The sequence below is a fragment of the Prionailurus bengalensis genome, chromosome A1 (genome assembly GCF_016509475.1).
Source record: "Prionailurus bengalensis isolate Pbe53 chromosome A1, Fcat_Pben_1.1_paternal_pri, whole genome shotgun sequence".
In the NCBI taxonomy this organism is placed as follows: domain Eukaryota; kingdom Metazoa; phylum Chordata; class Mammalia; order Carnivora; family Felidae; genus Prionailurus; species Prionailurus bengalensis.
Genome location: NC_057343.1, coordinates 85056956 through 85078008, shown reverse-complemented (window position 1 = coordinate 85078008; position 21053 = coordinate 85056956). Strand labels below are relative to the sequence as shown.

Sequence of the window (21053 nt, the reverse complement as noted above, 5' to 3'; positions counted from 1 at the left end):
GAGGCCATCTGGCCCTGGACTCTTGTTTTTTGGCAGATTTTTGATTACTCATTTGATTTCATTATTGGTTATTGGTCTGTTCAAATTTCTATTTTTTCCTGTTTCAGTTTTGGTAGTGTATATCTTTCTAGGAATTTGTCCATTTCTTCCAGAATGCCCATTTTATTGACATATAATTGCTCATAATATTCTCTTGTTGTTTTTATTTCTGCTGTGTTGGTTGTGATCTGTCTTCCTTCATTCTTGATTTTATTTGGGTCCTTTCCTTTTTCTTTTTGATCAAACTGGCTAGTGGTTGTTTATCTATTTTGTTAATTCTTTCAAAGAACCATCTTCTGGTTTCATTGATCTCTTCCACTGTTTTGGGGCTTTTGATAGCATTAATTTCTGCTCTAATCTTTATTATTTCCTGTCTCCTGCTGGTTTTGGGTTTTATTTGCTGTTCTTTTTCCAGCTCCTTAAGGCATAAAGTTAGGTTGTGAATCTGAGATCTTTCTTCTTTCTTTGGGAAGGCCTGGATTGATATATACTTTCCTCTTATGACCACCTTTGCCACATATCAGAGGTTTTGGGTTGTGGTGTTATCATTTTCATTGACTTCCATATACTTTTAAATTTCCTCTTTAACTTCTTGGTTAGCCCATTCATTCTTTAGTAGGATGTTCTTCAGTCTCCAAATATTTGTTACCTTTCCAAATGTTTTCTTGTGGTTCATTTTGAGTTGCATAGCATTGTGGTCTGAAAATATGCATGGTTTGATCTCGATCTTTTTGAACTTAGGGCTGATTAGTGCCCCAGTATATGATCTATTCTGGAGAACGTTCCATGTGCACTGGAGAAAAATTTATGTTCTGCTGCTTTAGGATGAAATGTTCTGAGTATATCTTTTAACTCCATCTGGCCCAGTGTGTCATTCAAAGCCCTCGTTTTCTTGCTGATTTTTTTATTAGATGATCTTTCCATTGCTGTGAGTGGAGTGTTGAAGTCTCCTACTATTATGGTATTACTATCGTTGAGTTTCTTTATGTTTGTGATTACTTGATTTATATATGTGGGTGCTGCCACATTTGGCGCATAAATGTTTACAATGGTTAGGTCTTCTTGGTGGATAGACCCCTTGATTATGATATAATGTCCCTCTGCATCTCTTGATACAGTTTTTATTTTAAAGTCTAGGTTGTCTGATATAAGTATGGCTACTCCAGCTTTCTTTTGTTGACCATTAGTATGATAGATTGTTCTCCATCCCCTTATTTTCAATTTGTAGGTGTCTTTAGGTCTAAAGTGGGTCTCTTGTAAACAGCATATAGATGGGTCTTGTTTTCTTACCCATTCTGTTACCCTACATCTCTTGATTGGAGCATTGAGTCCATTGACATTTAGAGTGAGTACTGAAAGATATGAATTTATTGCCATCATGATGCTTGTAGAGTTGGAGTTTCTGGTGTTGTTCTCTGGTCCTTTCTAATATATTTTTGCTTTTGGTATATATATATATATATATATATATATATATGTATATATATATATTCATCTTTTCTCCCCTCAAAGAGTTCCCCCTTAAAATTTCTTGCAGGGCTGGTTTAACCACCACCGTACTTTCTACTTACATTTACTGTGTGGACAAACACAGTACATGATCAAAAACAAAACAAAAAAAAATAGGGAACTGTGCCATTTGATTGTGAATTTTATCAAGACTGGAGACTAATCTGACCTTCTCTTCTACATCAATAATTAGAGAACCAAAATAAGTTTGAATAAAGACATACAAAATGACATGAATAAAGAATGGTGTTGAGATGTGAAAATTTTATGCAAGAAGTGGTTAACGATTACACATACAGGACACCTGAGTGGCTCAGTTGGTTAAGCATCCTATTTCTACTTAGGTTATGATCTCATGGCTCCTGATTTTGAGCCCTGTTTCAGGGTCTGTGCTGACAGCTCATTGTCTGGAGCTTGCTTTGAATTCTGTACCTCCCTCTCTCTTTGCCTCTCCCCGGCTCACACTCTCTTTCAAAATAAACGTTAAACAAAAATTTTAAAAAGGGGCACTTGGATGGCTCAATTGGTTAAGTATCTGACCTCAGCTCAGAGCATGATTTTGAGGGGCCCAAGTTTAAGCTCCACATCATAGTGCTTGCTCAGTCTCTTTCCCTCAAAAATAAAAACGCATTTAAAAATTATTTAAAAAATAAAAAAACAATTACACATGCAAGATGTATACTCATATAGATATAATTCAAATGAGTCCAATATTTAAAACAAAAATTCATGTAAGACAGACACTAAGACATTTAAAATTACATTAGGTGACAATAAAACCATCATAGTCATAAAGTAGTTTGTATATATGGCAAACAAAACACTCTTTACAAGTGCTAAATAGCTTTATTAGAAAGTTTGAGTAATTCAGGAGATAAATTGGAAGCATTTTTGATGAGGAAAAGGAGGATGCCAGAGAAACACATGCCAGAGTAATTAATTCAAAAGGCACATTTTAAGGCTTAAAAAACCATAAAATATATGAAAGTAGAAATCTTACATGTCATATTTCTGGGCTCTGTGAAATGACAAGAGAAACTATCAATTTAAGGAAAATCAACAAGTAGCATCTCACTAAATAAATATCTCAAATAACATCTTTTGCATAACTACCAGGTAGAAAATCCAAATCGAGATTACTTCTACAACAACTTGTATATACTAATAAAGCATATTAAGTGAAGCAAAAGGACTTGAATACACAAACTAGTTCTACCAAGATTAACATAATTTTATAGAAAAACAGTAATTCATTGTGATACACAGACACACTCCATTAATAGTGACTGATTACCCAATCAGAAATTTGTGCAAAACACAAAAATACTTACAAGTATTATTAAATTAATTATGTTGTAAAAATTATATTGTGATACAGTTACTTAAAATATGGCAGAAATTGCCCATATGTATAAAAGAGAAATATTTATAAGATGTTATTGTCTGTCAAAAAGTGTGTATATGAAATATTTTCCTCATGTGTACTTGTGAATATCTGCAGTTTTAGTAAAATAATAATAATAATAAATGTGTTCCAAATTCCTTTAGTGCAGATAACTAAAAGTACTCAAAATTTAAAAGAACCCTTAAAATATCCAACAAAGCTAATAAAATATAAGAACATTCCAGGACCTGAAGTGAGTCCATAGCAGGATCTATAAGAGTAATCAAACTAAGAACCCACTTCTCCATCCAGATCCTGGTTGACCACAAGGCAATAGATTGAACCTGTGTCGATTTTCCAATCTGCCCTGAGAGTGAGTGGAACAAACAGAGAGAGTGGAGAAATCCAAAATGTGATATGTACAAAATTTGTAACCAAATTAGAAAGGGTGAGACACGCAGATAAATAAGCTAATGAATAAAGGGTCACATAATACAGATATAATCAATATATTCAAAATATTTAAAAAAAATAAGTTTATTTATTTTGAGAGAGAGAGAGTGCACAGGAGCGGGGAGGAGCAGAGAAAAGGGGAGACAGAATCCTAAGCAGGCTCCATGCTGTCAGCACGGAGCCTGATGCAGGCCCAAATCCATGAGCTGTGAGATCATGACCTGATCCAAGATCAAGAGTCAGAGGCCCAACCAACTGTGCCACCCAGGTGCCCCTGTTCAAAATATTTCAATAAATACAATGGAAAAATAGGAAATCAAAATACATGGAAAGAGAAACAAGCTATACTCTGGTGAAGAATATTGGTAAAAGAGCTTATATAATTAGGCTAAAATAAGTTAATTTAGAAAAAAAATTGTAATTAAACATTAAATGAGTCCAAGTTGATGAAAGAAATAGTAAACTAGAATATTGAGCAAAAATATCACAGCCAAGGACATTAAAGACTGGACGTTCATGTAAAATACAGTAGTCACTACAGATAAATAAAGATCAGGAAAAGAAGAAAAATCATTTAATTGTTGCACTAGAGTATACAATAACAATAGTATAAAATACAAGAATGATTAATAAGTTTCTAATTTAAAAACTAGACAAAGATGTTCAAATCAGAAATGCACTGTAACAAAATAGATAAATAATGAAACACCAAAGAAAAGGAATATCCATAGGGTATACTAATTGAAAGGGATACATGCCCTCAGATATTTACAGCAGCATTATCTACAGTAGCTAAATTCTGGACACTGTCCAAAAGTCTATAGACTGATGAATGGATAAAGAAGATGTGGTGTGTATACACGCACACACACACACACACACACACAATGGAATAAAATCTGCCATTAAAAATGAATGAAATCTTGTCATTTGCAACAATAGCAATGGAGCTAGAGCATATTATGCTAAATGAAATAAGTCCGTGAGAGAAAGGCAAATACCATCGGATTTTACTCATATGTGGAAGTTATGAAATACGACAAACAAGTAAAGGCGAAAAAAGAGAGGCAAACCAAGAAAGAGACTCTTAACTATAGAAAACACATGGCTACTAGAAGGAAGGTGGGTGAGGGGATGGGTTAAATCTGTGATAAGGATTAAGGAATGCACCTGTTGTGATGCATACCAGGTGTTGTATGGGAATGTTGAAACGATATATTGTACACCTGAAAATAATAGTTCATTGTATTTAATTACCTGGAATTCAAATGAAAACCTTAAAAAAGAAAAGGAAAAAAAATAAAAGCATTTAGAGAAAGAGAAACACATTTGAAAGTAGTGAAAGGTAAAATAGAGAAAACATACAAATGTGGGAGCAAAAATCTTTGTAGCCTTAAAAGAAGCCAGAACATAAGAGAAATAAATGTAAATCGTGCAGAAAGAAAATGTCATTTCATCTAAAATTGTATACATAACTAAATATCTTGAAATTAAAATTGAAATTAATATAAAAATATTATGCTATCTATAAGGAATATCAACATTGTACTAAAGTACAATAGTGCTGTATTAGAGTATAACTTCCTTGTATAGAGAGAAAATTTTCCTTAAGGGAGATGAGAAATAAAATGCAAAATGAATGACCTTGTAAACATGGGACTACCAAATCTTCCTGAATACTAAACTACTGACACTGGAATGTCCTTGGCATCATAAGTTTCAAATACATATAGATAAATTAGGATATGATGTTAAATTATACTTAAATTAAAATTGAATTTTAAATGTTACATAAATACTCTGCTGTTTGAATAAAAGCAAAATAATCAGTTTTGGAGGCAACTATTTCATTAATATGTAGTTATACATTGGTTGAAGTTTTTCCACACTTTTGAAGCACATTTTTATCCTTTTATCAGGACAAATTACCACCAATGCTTTGACAGTGGCATACACATTGGACACAAGCTTCTGAAAATCCAGGATGACTGGATAATATCCCCGTAACAAACATGAAGACAATGAGATGATGACGTCCACCCAGTATATGACCACAGAGAAACTCACCAACAGGACAGTCTGGGTGGCCCTTCTCTCTGTGAAGACTCTTGAGGAGGGGCTGGTACTGTGAAGGTGCTGGTACTGCCTCTGATGAATGGGCAAGAGAATCGCCATGTATTCACTTAACAGCATGACTCCTATAAAGAAAACATCCCTGGGTAATGTCAAAATGAGGAGTTCCCTGTTGATAGAGCTTATGGAGGAAAGTGAGCCATATTTACTGACATGCAGTAGATATCTCTGGGTCACAGTAGAAGAAGCAGCAGTATAGAAGATGCAGTTACTATTAAGAGACAAACAGAACTCCTAGGATGATAAAAAAAAAAAATGGAAGATGTACTGTATGTACTTATGTTTAAACCCTGCCAACCAGGAGGTGCTAGGGCTGCTGCTGATGTCCTGGAGGATGATGTAGTGCTCATGGAGAGACCACAAAATACAGGCCTCTGCTCACTTCGGCGGCACATATACCACACAATACAGGCCACAAAACTCAATCTCACAGCTTACATCATGCTCAGTGGTGGAAAAACTAAAGCTTTTCCTTATATAATTTAAATAAGGAAAAAAATGTCCATTCTCATGCCTCCTATTCAATATTATATTGTAATTGCTAGCCAAAGTAATTGGATTAAAAAAAATAAGGGCATCCAAGTCTGAAAGGAAACAGTAAATATATATTTGTTTGCAGATGGCTTAATTCTAAATATATGTACATAAAACAACCACAGTTAGAACAAAAACAAATTTAGTAAAGTTCTAGACTAAGATCAACACATAAAAAGTCTTTATACTACCTAAGAACCCTAAAACAAAAAGATTAGTAAAACTAGGCAGGACGAGGCAGGTAAATTTGTGAGTTGTATGGGGTAGTGTTCCCCATCAAGGGGAGAATTAGACAAAGGCCAGGAATGGAAACCATATGGACTGAATAATGACCTAATGCACCGGAGGATACGGGTCAACAGGGGAGAGTTGTGGGATGCAGCAGGAGAGGCAAATGGGAGTCCCACCAGGTAGGACCTTATAAACATGGTATAAGGTATTTGAACTGCACTACAAAGATAGCGGTGCCTCTGGAAACAGGTCCTCTGGGAGCTGTGAATTCATGCCCACTCCCATATGTCCAGGAATTGGTTATCTCCATAGGGATTCAATGCATGGTTCACCCAACAATGGAGAAGGAGCACACTGTGTCCTGGGAAATACACTGTCCTGTTCACTGGGACAGTGCTTTGTGGCACAGGCACTTAATACAGTTTAAAGAAAGAACCTGGATGGATAGCTCCTGTTCAACTACAACTCTATACTGCATAGTACTAAATTGGCTTTGTTTCTTTAAATGTGGCCTGCCCTAAAGAACAATGCATCTGTTAGGGCAAAATACCTACTCTGCATGGACTAGATTGAGGAGTTCAGTCCCTGTGCCCTCGGAGGTCACATTCTGGGGGTGAGGAACTATAGATAGAAGAAGCAATCACATTTACTGTAGCATCCTGATGCCACCAGTGTGTGTGCACAGGAGAGGGGCAGGTGGTCTGGGATATAGGCTAGATTGGGGGGGGGGGGCGGCGCTCTCTGTGAGGATCCTAACGGAGGTTGCCAGGGGATGAAGAAGATGGAGGCAACAGAGAGCACATGCTCTCAGGTCATGCACTCATACAAAGAAGAGCATATGAGCAGATGGAAAGAAGTTCTTGTTTCAGTTTCCTTGATGTCTTCTCATTTTTATTTTTTCCTTCCTTCTGCTTAGCTTGGGTTTATTTTGCTTTTCCTTTTTCTAGTTTGTTGTAGTACAACTTTAGCTCATTGCCATAGACACTTACAAAACAATCCTACCAATAACTACAAAATTTATATTGTTTTCTAGTGCCTGCAGAACATATAGGAAGTTAGGCTGTATCTTGGGTCATAAAACAAACCTCAACAAATTTGAAAGAATTAAAATCATACAGACTATATTTTTCAACCACAATAAAATCATACTAAGGAATGAAAGAAAAAATATAAGAAAACCCCTAAACAATTAAAAGATAAAATAAAACTCTATGTAATCCATTGGTGGAAGAAGAAGTCTCCACTGAAAGTAAAACAATTAAATTATAATAATATATGGCATACTAAAATTTGTGGGGCACAGTTAAAGTTGCCTTGAGAGAGTGTTAATGCAAGGATTAAGTGCTTACATTGAGGAAGAAAAGCCTCAAAGCAATAATCAAAATTCACATCGTGAGAAACATAAAACAGAAGGGCAAAATTACCCCAAAATAAGTAAAAAATAATATTAATAATAAAAATTAGAGCAGAAATTAATGAAATTGGTTGAAAAAAAGAGGGAACTCAGTGAAAGAGTGATCCGTAAAGTTAACCAAACTCTGGCAAACGGATGAAAAAATAAAACACAAATTCTCAGGATCAGGAATGAACTAGTGGTATGAATTCAGACTCTGCACATACCAAAAGATTAATAAGGAAATACTGTACCTATACAAATAGGACATCTGAGAAGAAAGGACCAAGATTGCAAAAAGCACATACTACTCCATGCCCTCCATTGAAATAGGTATTTGGGATACTCCTATAACTATGAAATAAATCAGATTTGTAATTTTAATATTCTAAAAATGTTACATCAAGATGTAGATTATTTAAATGGAGAATTCTTCCAAGCATTTTAACAAAATTGACCTCTGTTTTGCATATTTTCCAGCAAATAGAAAGAAAACAAGGAAGTACACTTCTTTTTTTTTTTTTTTTGATGAAGCTGGCATTACCTTGAATCTAAACATGAAAAAGAATATCAATAAAAAAATACAGGCTAACATATTTCATGAATACACCTCCCAAATTCCACACAAAACATTATCAAATAGAATTCATTCTTACAGAAAAAGATCCATACACCATGCCCACATGGAGATTATTTCAGAAATGTGAGACAATTACACTACTTAAAAATCAATTAAAAAAATAACCCATCCTATCCCCAGGCTACTAAAGAATAACCACATGATCACGTCAGGTGATGCAGAAAAGCAATTCACAAAATTCAATACACATTCACCAAAAAAACCTCAGAAAACAGAAAAATAGAAGGAATTCCTCAACTTCATGAAATATCTCTATAAAAAAGCTCTACCCACATTATACACAATAGTGAAAAACTGATGCTTTCTTCCTAAAGATCAGAAACAAGTCAAGGTCATGTTCTCCCACCATTCTTATTCAATGTGGTGCTAAAATTCTAGACTATCAATAAAGGAAAGAAAGGTGTGAAGGAGGTATGTAGACTGGAAAGAGAAAAATAAAATTGTCCATACATTAGTATAGCATGTTTGCATACGTAGAAAATTCCAGCAATTATCTATCTAGAAAGTTCTAGTGAACCACAACAAAACAGAAACTGCTTTAGATCTAACATGTGAATTCAGGAAGCTGTCAGGATACAGGAAAAACATAGAAGAATACCTTTATTTCTATTCACTAGCAATGAAAACATTGCAGATGAAATTTTAATACACAATTTGTCATCATTACAACACTAAGATCAAAGACTAAAAACCATGCACAAGACTTGTATGCTGAAATCTATACAGCACTGATGAAAGAAATCAAACATCTAAATAAATGAGAGACATATCATGCTCACAGGTAAGAAGATACAACATAGTAAAAATGTCATCTCTCCATATTGATAGATAGGTTTCACACATTTCCTGTGGAAAGCCAAGTAATATTTATTTTATAGACACAGCTTCATTTTCTAGAAATGAAAAATGAAATGGAATGGAATGGAAATGAAAAGGAATTAGGAGAGGTCAAACAGCTTTGAAAAGGAATAAAATTGGAGAAATTAATATGCTCCATCTGAAGATGTGGTGTTGGTGGAGACAAAGACACAGATTCAATAGGGAAGAGGGGACAAAGAAATAGAACTATGACAATATGAATCACTGATTTTTGGCAAAGGTAAATAATGCACTTTGTGAGGAGAGTCTTGTCAGCAACAGGTGCTAAAGCCATTAGACATGCATTGGCAAAGAAACAAAAACAAAAGAAACAAAAATACCTTGATCTAAACTTCACTTCTTATACAAATGTGAACTCAAATTATCACAGCATAGATTCAAAACAAAACATAAAGCTATAAAACTTTTACAGTGGAGGCACAGGAGAAGATCTTTAAGACCTAGGGATTGGTGTGTTCTTAACCCAAGCACTAAAAATGAAAACACTTGATAAACACAACTTTACCAAAATTGAAAACATTTATTCTAGTAAGAGCATTTGCTCCTACAAGGAGCATGAAAAGACAAGCTATAGACTAGGTAAAAATATTTGCAAACCACATATCTGATAAAACAAACAAACAAACAAACAAACAAACTTCTCACTAGAATATTTAAGGAACATTCAACACTCAAAAGGAAAAAAAAAAACTACTCAAAGAGAAAATGGGAAAAACAAATGAACAGACATTACATCAAAGAGAACATGTAGGTGGCAAATAAGCACATGAAAAAAAAACAAAAAAAAATCAACATCACAGCCATAAGGGAAATGTAAATGAAAATGCCACCTGTTAGAAGAGCTGGAAAAAAAAAAAAAACAGTACGAACATGAAATGTTGGAAAGAAGCAGCTCTCTCAAACATCATTGGTGGGAATATAAATGAAATGGCACAGCCACTCTGGTAAGAGAGTTTGATACGTTCAATACAAGCTATTTTTAAACTTTAAAACACAGCAATCAGTCTCCTGGACTGATTGAGATACCATAAAACACTGTGCACAGATGTTCACTGAAGGTTTATTTGTAATAGCCAAAAGAGTAGAAAACAAACAAAATATCCCTCAAAAGGTGACTGGATGAACAAACTGTGACATATCCACACTAGGGAATTCTACTCAGTGATAAAGAGGCCATAAAGCTGAAGCTGTGATACACAAAACTTGGATGGATCTGTAGGGTATTACCCTGAGTGGAAACAAACAAACAACATCACAGGTCATGGCTGTAGGATTCCCTTCATGAAACAAAAAAGACAAACTCCCCAAATGTAAAATAAATGGTTAATTGTCATGGCCAGCGATGTTGGGGGGGGGGGGAGGGGTGAGTAGCGTGAGGGGGATCTTTTGGATGATGGAGCTGTTCCACACATGGATTGTGCTGTTGGATATGTGAATGTACATGACAAACTGACAGAGCCAGACATGCCCATTGTGCCACTGTCAGTTTCCTGATGTTAATATTGTCCTGCAGTGATGTAAGATGTTACACTGGGGCAAATTGAATAGATGCTGCCTTTGTGAAATGACCTTTCTGTACTATTTTCAGCTTCCTGTTAATCTATAAATCTACCTACCTACATACCTACCTACCTATATTAATGCTCTACCTGTCATCACTTCTCAGAATAGTTGCCTAAATCTAGCAGTCCCACCCTGGCTCCCTGGAGCTCCAAGCCTCCCCAGAACCATAACCTGTGGGTGTCAAGCAGCAGGGAAAGAGATAAAAGGGGTCTGGTGCTGGGCTGTGACTGGGCAGGTGCTGAGCTGTGACAGACTTTAACCAGGTGTGTAACAGAAGCAGAACCCAGACTACTCCTCTAGAGCTGATGCTTTTCCTTTGAGATGGATGGGCCAGAACCAAGACCTGGCTCACAGTGGACTGTCCCAATTTTTATCTTTCCTTAGGAGACCACCTCTCATTTGCCCTTTTTATCCTCTCCTGAACCCTGACATCTCCTGTGTCTCCTTTTCACTTGACAACACCCCCACTCCAGGTTGTCTGCATTTTACATATAAAGGAATGGAGACTCAAGGAGTGAGGAGTTCTGAGCTCTCAGCCCATCCAGGAGCCTGATGTTTCTGGAAAACCAGGGTGTGCTGAACAGAGCCTGAGCTGCTATAACCAGGAGTTTCCAAAGGATGGGATCACAAAAGCGACCCACATCCCCCTTACATCTAAGTGACTTGGACTCCACTGGCCTCCCCACAGGCTCCTAAAATCAGGAGCCCTCATGTCATGTCAGATATCACCCATCTTAGAGAAACAAGCTTCCTACTTCCCATGTCCCCCTGAAATTCATGTTCCACCTCCAGAGTTATCTTTCTCATGGTTTCCATCAGTTTATGCCCAGGTGCTAGGAGCACCCTGTCCTGAGCACAACTCAGTAGCCATGGGACTAGACTCTTCCCCTGCACCTCAGCTGGAGTCACAGATAGGCCCCAGCCTACTGTGATCTGCACCTCACCTAAGCTTCAAATCCACATTCCTGGAGCTAAGAGGGACCATTTTCCAGGAAGAGCTGAGCCTGGAACCTTATAATTGAATTCCCTTCTAGTCCCAAGTGCCCAATTCATCATGGACTCTCAACTCTGTTCTTTTTGTTTATTTTTTTTATCTTTTAAATATTTATTTAATATCAGAGAGAGACAGATTGTGAGTGGGGGAGGGACAGAAAGAGGGAGGGAGACACAGAATCCAAAACAGGCTCCAAGATGTGTCCAAGACAGGTTCCACAGAGCCTGATGTGGTGCTTAAACCCACAAACCATGAAATCATGACTTGAGCTGAAGTCCAATGTCTGACTGACTGAGTCACCCAGGTGCCCCAACTCTGTTCTTGAGAGTAGCCACTTTCCTTCATGCCCATGCACACCCTACAGTCTCCAAGGCACACCTGTTCTCACCTCTCTCACTCTCTGCCTTACTCTGCCTCCCAAACCCTTAAAGACCCAATTTGAATCCCACATGTCCCTCCCAATAACTGAATTGCTTCCTTGGTCAGAACAAAGCCCACCATCATAGCTCCTCACACCTCTTTCTTTGCCTACCACACTGATACCACACACTCTCAAACAGAGACAGGGAATGGTACAATGCCTCTGTCCTCCCTCCATCCTGGTTCTCTGCTCTTGTCACATTTGCTCTCATACTGCTTTTTACTTTCTATCAGAATGTGCTGACCTCAGCAGCTGTCCTTGAGTTCTATAAGTCAATGTTTGAGAAAGTGTTGATGCGTACAGGCAGGTTGTACTCAGTGTCAGCTCTCTATAGTTCAATGACACATTCTCAGAGCTGTAGAGACCCCTATCCACCACCATGACAATATGATGAGTCATAAGATGCAATATTGCCTGCAACCTGGGACGTGCATTGCAATAACCCACGGATTGTTTCTCTTAATTATTCTGAAATGATCACCTTAAATTATTTATTTAAAATTCATGTAAATTGTAAACTCATGCAATGCCCCCACTTCTGGAGATGATCACACTTTTCTCAGCCCCCCTTTTATGCCATCTTTGGTGGGTGGGAGTACGTTACCCCTTGGACAATATTGCCTAGGAAGCAAAATCTTCCAGGAAGTCCTTTGTGTGCACAATGAATCTCTGCACTTCATGGAGCTGAGTCTTCCTGTCACCCCACTACTACACCTGTTCTAAGGTCTGCACCTCTCCCTCCAGGTGCACCTCCCTTTAATCTGGAGGACCTCAGACAGTGACCCCTCTGTGCTAAGGGCCTGGGTCGCCTCTACAAATTCCTCCCAACCCCCTCTTCTCCTGTCGTGAAGTTTAATACAAAGTCTTCAAATTACTGGTTTGTCTCATCTTTTAGGGCCTGGTATTGTTTTATTCTGAGGAGAACTCCCTGAAAGAGGAAAAATTCAGGTGACAGGCCAAAAGGACTTAAGGCTGAAGTCAATCCTGGGTGATAAGGACTCAATTGTCCTGTGCTCTACTGGCATGCAGAAATTTTGGTGGAAACTCTCCTGGTCAGCACACTCTCCAGGGGACTCATTGGCCCAGTGCCAATCTAGAACAGAAGGCCTGGTCTCACAATGCTCTTAGTGGGCCTGTTGTCCTGGGAAATCAATTGCTTACTTGTCTGCTGAGTTGGAGGGCTCCCAGTCAAAGAGCTACCAGTTCAGGCTGGTTTCCCAGTGAGTTTTCTGTCCAATGCTAAGCTGAGATGGAGGGCTTATAGTTTTAAGGCTCATAGTGGGCAATGGGTTTGCCATCAACAGGGGAAGACAACCCAGGCAAACAACAGGAGGAATAGCGGAACAGTTGTGGCTGAAGTGTCATCACTCTCCTCAGTGCCACCTGGGTCTTGACTGGCTTTTAAAACAGCACTGGTGTGTCACAATGCCTTTTAGTGATGTCACAACCATGCCTGGAAAATCACCAGGGCTCCCTCCGGTTGGCCTTGTTCAGCTGGCCAATCACTGAAGGCTTTCTCATTGGCCTTCCTGACATCATCACCTGGACACTACATTTTAAAGGAATGTTAACTTTCCTTCATGATGAAAAATTAATATGTGAGATCTATTTTTACTAAAGTCATGGTGAGGCCAAAAGAGTCAAACAATACAAACCCAAATGTGTCACTCAGAGTCATCTTTAAATACAACACAGCAAAATGAATCAATACATGGATCAGGAGACCCCATGAAAGGTCACATGTCAGTATTAAATCTAATAACATGACTTTAGAACAAATGCTAATCTCAACTCATCCATCAAAGCCTAAAAATAAGTCGAGAAAATGGTACATACTATGCATTGTATATCTTACCATAATAAAAACATTAAACCTAGAGAAGATGAAGCTGAGACAGAAATTATCAACTAATTGCCAAAATGACATTCAGCACTCATAAGAAGGGTATAAAAAAATCCAGATTTTCAACACTGTCACAGTCTCATGTCCACCCTCCAATAAAAAATTACTTGACATCCAAATAAGCAGGGTAATGGGACTCGTGACAATGAGAATAAGCAGTCCACAGACAAAGACCCTAAATGGCAGGTGAAAATGTGAAAAGAGCCATTATAAATATGCTCAGGAATTAAAGGAAAATATATATGTGATGCGGGGACAAAGGGAAATCATAAAGAATAATAAAATAGAATTTACAGAGCTGAAACTAGGATATGTGAAATGAAAAAACTATACCAAATGGGCTTTAAGAATGAAGGGATGAGTGGCACCTTGGTGGCTGAGTCAATTAAGCATCTGACTTCAGTGCAGGTTATGATCTCATGGTTTGTTGGTTCAAGCACCACGTCTTGTTCTGTGCTGACAGCTCAGAGACAGGACCTTGCTTCAGACTCTGTGCTTCCCTTTCTGTCCCTCCACTACTCATATTCTGTTTCTTTCTCAAAAATAAATAAACATAAACAAAATCAAACAAGAAAGAATGATGAGTTGATGCAGACAAATAAAGTGTGAGAACTTGAAGATACAGCAATAGGAACTATGCAAATGGAAGCCCAGAGACACTAAGAGATAGGAGATAAATGTAAAGGGCATCAGTGACTCGTGGGACAACACAAGAATGGGTGAGACACAACAGTAATTGCCTTAAATCTCCAAACTGGAAAAAACCATAAACCCATCCATGCAAAAGTTTCTGTGAACCCCAAGTAGAAAAACACAAACACAAAATCAGACTGTGACCTATAATAATGAAATTGTGGAAATGAGTGAGAAAGAAAAATCTGAAAACATTCAGAAAGCACACATGATACATATGGGTAAAGGCTAAATGGGCTGCCAACTCTTTATTAGAAGAAATTATAAACCAATAATGTTAAATGACATCTTTAAATCATGAAAGAAGGAAAATGCCAATGACAATCTCAAATTCCACATCTAGAAAAATTTCCTTAAGTAAATGAAGACAAATAAATCCATTTCAGGCATATCAACACTGCAAGTGTCATAGAATAGACTCACACTACAAGAAATGTCGATGAGAGTTCTTCAGGCCAACAGACAATGGTAACAGATGGGCACTGGTATGTAGGAAGTAATGAAGAGGGTACAAATAGTAACTGGAAAAATATCAGACTCTCATCATCTCATTTAAAATTTTCCTCTAAAAGATACTGTAAGGTTTAAGGAAATGTAAAAGCAACATACTGCTTAGTCTATAGCAAGTGTCAAGTAAAACAGAAGACATGAATGTCACAAAGGTCAGAAAGGGGAAATGGAAGTTTATTATTGTGTTCAGTTGTATATTGTTCATCTAGTGAAGTAACATATATATGCGAGGAAATATTATTTGATGGCAGAGGTGACAGATTAAAGAATCAAGTTATAAATCCTTGAGCACATACACCCCAAAGTTTATAGCAGTTATATGAATAAAATCTAAACTATGGAAAGAACCCAAATGTCAAAGAGCTGATGAATGGATAAAGAAGGTGTAGTGTATATAGGCAATGGGATATTACTCAGCCATAAAAAAAGAATGACATCTTGCCATTTGCAATGACATGGATGGAGTGTCAGTCAGAGAAAGACAGATATCATATTTCACTCATATGTGGAATTTAAGAAACACAACAGATGAACACAGGGTAAAGGAATGAAAAATAAGATAAAAACAGAGAGGGAGCAAACCATAAGAGATCTTAAACACACAGAAGAAACTAATGGTTGCTGGAGGAGGGGTGGGTATGGGAATGGGTTAAATGGGTAATGGGCATTAAGAAGTGCAATTTATGGATTGAGCGCTACGTGTCATATGTAAGAGATGAATCACTAGGCTCTACTCCTGAAGCTAAGAATACAATTTATGTCAACTAACTTTAAATTGAAAAAAGAAGGAGAAGAAAAATGAGGAGGAGGAGGAGAAGGAGGAGAAGAAGGAGAAGGAGAAGGAGAAGGAGAAGGAGAAGGAGAAGGAGACAAGGAAAACAAAAAGGAAGTATGCTTAGGATGGAGCCATTGCCTCAATAGTCAGGATACCTAAGTGCTGGTCCTCATTTGCACAAACCAAGGGTTTGTCTTCGGGCAAGTAATTTATCTGCTGAGAATCAGTTTGTCTATCCATAAAAGGAGGGGATGAACTCCAAATTTTCCTCCCACAATAACAGTACATGATCACAACAAAGTCATTCCACCACAAGACATTTACCAAGCAAGTAGAAGGAAAAGCCAGAGACCTCAAAGGGAAGTATACTCATAGAAATTAAAAGCTGGCAAGCAGCTGCCATGACCCACTGGAGGGAGTATAATAGAGGCTCACACAGATCACAAGGAGGGAGATAAGAAATGAGAATGAGGCCATGGAGCTCAGTCTTGAGAGAAGACAGGGTGGGTGATTAACCACCAGCAGAGGGAGCCTACAGTAACTCCTCTCTCTTCCCTTTCCCCTGGCTTTGTGCAAATGCCCTTTTGAGTTTCCTTTTCTCTGTGAAGGTGTTTTTGACAGACACACCCATGTGTTTTCTCAGAGTGCCCTGGGTTTTCTTCTGCTAGAGCACTGATCCCACAGCACAGCTATCTGTTTCTTCCACTGCACAGTCAGGAGTTCCTTGAAGACAGGGATGAAAGACAGGGTCTGACACAAAACTACCTCCTTCCCTGATTTGCGAACACTCCTCAAGCACTTGCTATCTGCTACTACTGTATTAGCAAAGAGACACATGAGGGGCAGGGGGAACACAGGTGGTCTCTGCTTCATGGAACCTGGTTTACTGGTACATGTTAAAAAGGGCACCAGGGACAAGTCCACAGAGGAGGCGATGCATGTGTTGGGGGAGGGTAATTGGAAGACCAAAGGAAAAAAAATGCCTCATTGGTCAGAGGAGGGATTGGTTCTAAAGAGCGGAATACACAGAGCTAGGGAGTCCATGGTCAAAATTTGGTCTTATCTCAAGAAAACATGTAGCCACTAAAAGGTTTTATGTTTTACAACCCTAGTGGTCAGCTTTGGTCAAGACATCTACAGGGCTAGTCTTCCAGCAAATACTCATGACAGAGCCACCTCTGTCATGCTGCTAGATGCTGCTTACTTTCAATAGCCAAATTACAGAAACAGCCTAAATGTCCATCAACTGATGAGTGGATAAAGAAGATGTGGTTTATATATACAATGAAATATTACTTGGCAATGAGAGAGAATGAAATCTTGTCATTTGCAGAAACATGGATGGAACTGGAGGGTATTATGCTAAGTGAAATAAGTCAGACAGAGAAATACAGATACCATATGTTTTCACTCATATGTGGATCTTGAGAAACTTAACAGAAGACCATGGGGGAAGGGTAGGGGGAAAATGTTACAGAGAGGGAAGGGAGGCAAACCTTAAGAGACTCTTAAGGACTGAGAACAAACTGAAGGTCGATGGAGGGGTGGGGGAGAGGGGAAAGTGGGTGATGGGCATGGAGGAAGGCATTTGTTGAGATGAGCACTTGGGTGTTGTATGGAAACCAATTTGAAAATAAATTGTATTTTAAATAATAAAAAATTAAAATTTACAAAAAGCTAAATTCTGCTCTACATCTTTCCCACCCCTTTTCTTTATGGTGTAGCACACCACAAATATGTCCCATCTTCCCCCCAGACAGAATAGATTCATCTGTGCTATAAATCAGTTATCTCAAACCTTTGAATGTACATTCCAACAGGAAAATCTTTTTGCCCATGCAGCCTGAAACACACATCCATTTTCAAACTATATTCATGCTCAACTGTGTTTTTATACACAGCGTCAAACTCACACGACCAGGATTTAAGATATGGGGAAGGTGGCGGCAGTTAAAGTTTCTTTATCCGCACACAGGAATGTCTCTTTTTCTCTGAGTCTGACTCCCATTTGTGAGCTGGACGTGGGCATCACCAGGAGACAACCTGCCCCTGTGCCACTTACTAAAATCCCCTATCTGCTCATAACATAACTACTACCAAAATACAAAAGCAACTCCAATTACAAAGAGATATTACACAAAACAGCATGGTACTGGCATAAAAATAAGCACATGGATCAATGGAAAAGAATGGAGAGAATAGAAATGAAACCACATACATATAACTAATGAATTTACAATGAAGGAGCCAAAAACACACAATGGGGAAAGGACAATCTGTTCAATAAATGGTGCTGGGAGAACAGACAGCCACATGCAAAGCAGACAAACAAAAAAAAGGAGCCTGGGCCCCTGTCGTCAACCACACCCAAAAGTCACTTCAATATGTGTTAAGGAGTGAAACATAGACCTGAAACTATAAAACTGCCAGAAGAAAACATAGGTGGGAATCATCTTGACATTAGTCTTTGAGATGATTTGGGGGGGGGGGGGGGGGCGGGGGTTGAGACCACAAGTAAAGGATAAATATAAAATAAACAAGTGGGACTACATCAAACTAAAAAGTTCAGCACATCAAAAGAAACAATCAGTAAAAATTAAAAGACAACCTTTTGAATGGGAGAAAATATTTTCAAATCATAATGTGAAAAGAAACTTGTGTGTATACTGGATAGGACACAATAGCCAAACAATGAAGCTGTGGAAGGTGCTGAAATTACTAACCAGCATGGAAATGACAAGCAACATCACAAAGGCTATCACCTCACACCTGTCACAACAGATCTTACTAAAAAAGACAAGAAATAACAAAGTTTGGCAGGACTGTGGATAAAAGGAATCCTGTGCACCATTGGTGTGAAAGTAACTTGGTACAGACCCTCTGGAAAACAGCATGGAGGGTCCTCAAAAACATTAAAAATGGAACTACCATAAAATCCAGCAATTCGCTTCTGGGCATTCATCTGAAGGAAACAGAAACACTAATCCTAAGAGATATACCCAACCTCACATTCACTGCGGCAGTATTTACAATAACCAACATCTGGAAACAGCCTATGTGACCATAGATGGATGAATGGGTACAGGAGACATCACACACACACACACACACACACACACACACACACACACACACATACTGCAGTTACTATTTAGCCATGAAAAGAATGAAATCTGACCACTTTGTCAACATGGATTGACCTTGAAGTCATTATGCTCATGGAAATAAGAGACAAATACACACGATCACTTATATGTGGAATCTCATAAAGAGAAAAAGCTCACAGATACAAAGAAGAGATTAGTAGTTGACAGAAGTGGGGTCAGGAGGTGGGCAAATTGGCTGAAGGTGGTTAAAAAGCAGCTTGGTGACTCTAGCTAGTGATCTTGTCTAATACTTGCTAAAAGTTGATTTTCACTATGAGAGATATTGTGAATATTCATTGTGGTGAATATTAACATGTATTTTGTTGATATTTTTACACTATATATAAAATCATTATTTTGTACACATAAAACTAATGTAATACATCATTTACATCTCAATTTAAAAAACACCATACAAGGTGTAAGAAGATACATTGGAAGAACATGAATATTTAATGATTAAGGGTATATTACCCTTACTGGTGATCCTTATTGGGTATTTTCTTAGGATAGACAATGTGCTCAGTATTTAACTCAGATTATCTCATTTAAACAATAAACAACCCTAAAAAGACCTGCACACTAGCTCATTTTGTAGACAATGACACTCAGGCTTACTGAAATTAAGCAATTTTCCCAAGACAGCAAACAGTAGGGCAAGGATTCAAACCCAGGACCTTCAAATAGCAAAACTAATTCAGAGCACAAGTGATGAACATTCCCTAAAAAGTAACTCACCTGAAGCAAATAACTGCAGGCTCAGGTGACAGGATATCTGAGGAGATGTGGGAGGGAGGGACTCCAGGGGGTGGAACTACAGGAGCTATGCTGCACGCCCACTGTGGGGAGGTTCCCAGGTCCAGGACTGTGGGTACCCTGGAAACTCCTGCTTCAAACTCTGCCTTCACTCCCAACCACCGCCACCCACCAGAGGACCACAGGCTGGGGAGGATTCTGATTGGCTGGTCCTCTATGACATCATGTATGCCCAAGGCATACTGCTTGGGATGTTGCCATGATGTCATTTGTGATGCAATCCTCCATTATTCTTCCTAGTGCACATGCCTAGCACACACTAGCGTGCGCATACACACACACATATACACTAGTGTACACAGGGGTGTACATTAGTACACATCTAGGACACACAGTAGACCACAGCATCATGTCTAGCACACTCTACTACTCACTAGGATACAATAGCACACAAATTAGTACTCATATTAGCACAAATACAAGTAAATGGCTAGTAAACACATGAGTACACGCTAGTATAAAACTGCTATGTCAGTACACAAAATAGTATGTCCAGTACATACTACTACGCACTAATACACTGTAGCACACAAGCTATGCTCAATGTAGCACAAGTACTAACACACAGATAGAACACATGCTAGCTAGCACACAGAGTTGTAAACCTATTACACACTATCACACACTAGTATATATGTTAATATTAGTGCACGCTAGTATATACACTGTCATTTACTAGTACACACACTAGTACATACTAGCATATATTAGCACATCTCATATACACTCATACACACTTGTACACATGCTAGTTCCCAAATATTATTTCACACGAGTACAACTATTAGCACACACACAAGCATATGCAAGTACATGTTAGTATAAACAAGAGCACACTCCAGCATTATTTCTACACTCACTGGCACACCTAGTACACATACAAGCAAACACAATAGCAGACACAAGTACACTTGCTATATATACATGAGTGTGCACTAGTGCTAGTTGTACACTCATTGGCACACTTAGTACACATACTATCACACACTCTAGTACATATGCTGGTATACACACAAGTGCACACTGGCACACCTACA

At 38.2% G+C, this 21053-nt stretch overlaps 1 long non-coding RNA gene across 1 annotated transcript; it reads right to left on the bottom strand.

The window, feature by feature from the left end:
• Positions 1–5282: 5282 nt before the first annotated feature.
• On the bottom strand, positions 5283–20136 carry LOC122469756. The gene is made up of 2 exons (XR_006293694.1): positions 19939–20136; positions 5283–5583 (listed from the first exon to the last, which is right to left on the bottom strand). It is a non-coding gene; the product is annotated as an uncharacterized LOC122469756 (long non-coding RNA).
• Between the last annotated feature and the right edge of the window lie 917 nt (positions 20137–21053).